The sequence below is a fragment of the Acyrthosiphon pisum genome, unplaced genomic scaffold (assembly GCF_005508785.2).
Source record: "Acyrthosiphon pisum isolate AL4f unplaced genomic scaffold, pea_aphid_22Mar2018_4r6ur Scaffold_10029;HRSCAF=10632, whole genome shotgun sequence".
Lineage (NCBI taxonomy): Eukaryota > Metazoa > Arthropoda > Insecta > Hemiptera > Aphididae > Acyrthosiphon > Acyrthosiphon pisum.
The window spans coordinates 1-1,333 of NW_021758259.1; the positions used below are offsets into that span (position 1 = coordinate 1).

Sequence of the window (1,333 nt, forward strand, 5' to 3'; positions counted from 1 at the left end):
TCTGCAGACATGATTGTTTCAACTTTAAAATTATTTTATCTAAAGCATAGTTTAAAAATTGTTTATAGTCTATAAATTCCAAATTATTCTTAATTATAAATGTCTTAGAGCATTTTTTAAATCTTTCAATTTCAATTAATTCTATTGATTCTGATGATTGACGGTTTGAAACTATTGATTTTGGTGGTTGACGGTTTGAAATAGTTTTCCTCATCCTTCTCATAATACAACTGTAAACATAAAATATATAAGCGGGTAATGTATTACATTTTTCTAACATCATATCAAACAACTCTATTTCAATTATAATTATACATATATACTTTTTTTCTTTATTAATAATATTTTTCTTCAATATAATATTATGTCATATTAATATTTTATTTAATATTTTTTATTAAGGGGCCTCTAAACCTATTGTATTTCATAGTAAATCATTATCTTCAGAAGGTATTTTCTATGAACATTTAAGAATATACAATCTATTATGAAAACAAAGTTGAATATTATATTATATTATATGCATTTGTGTGTGTGTGTGTGTGACTCACTCAATGATTATGTTCATGCGACCAGATATTGTAAGTTCATAACAGCTATAACACTATGTTACTATCATACTTTCATCATCCGTAATACAAATGTATGTGAACAAGTATTTTTTTTACTCTATCACGTGGACGTGATTATAAATAATATCTTCCGAATCTGAAATGTTTGTATAATCATCCTAATTTACGATCAGGAAACTATTAATGAAATCAAACTATGTTTATAGTAATTATTATATTTACCCAAATTAGAAATAGAATGGGTTATATGAGTCATATCTATCTCTAACGGTTTTATCCTGTAAGAGTAAAATGGAACCCTTGTTACAGGATATGACGTATTAAAACTAATAATAGTCAAATATTTACGACATTTCACACATCGACTAAATTGGCTATATGTTTGGAGACCTATAATAGTCTGAAATTGACGGTGAAGTCCCATCAAATTGATTTGATAATTATTGTTCTCATTATCAATGCGTAGACAAAACAATGAACAATAGTGTTTTGCTATTGATCCCAGGCTTATACTTAGATAAATTTCTTTAAGTATAAAATTAGAATTATTTAACTTGAATAAATCTAATATTTCCTGTTCATCGTACGCGAATGAAAATGCCATACGTCGAAAGGTTTCATATGGAATAATTGGATTCCGAACATTTGGTTCTACATAATTTGGAATAGTCATCCTTCTAATTTAAAAAAAAATATATATAAAGATGTTTTATAGAATAATACAAATTTGTTTATCTTTTGACAACTATTTAATATACATC

General features: G+C 25.6%; 1 long non-coding RNA gene across 1 annotated transcript; it reads right to left on the reverse strand.

The window, feature by feature from the left end:
* Nucleotides 1-84: 84 nt before the first annotated feature.
* Nucleotides 85-959, reverse strand: LOC115034539. Its single transcript, XR_003839901.1, has 3 exons — nt 795-959; nt 552-708; nt 85-230 (listed from the first exon to the last, which is right to left on the reverse strand). It is a non-coding gene; the product is annotated as an uncharacterized LOC115034539 (long non-coding RNA).
* Between the last annotated feature and the right edge of the window lie 374 nt (nt 960-1,333).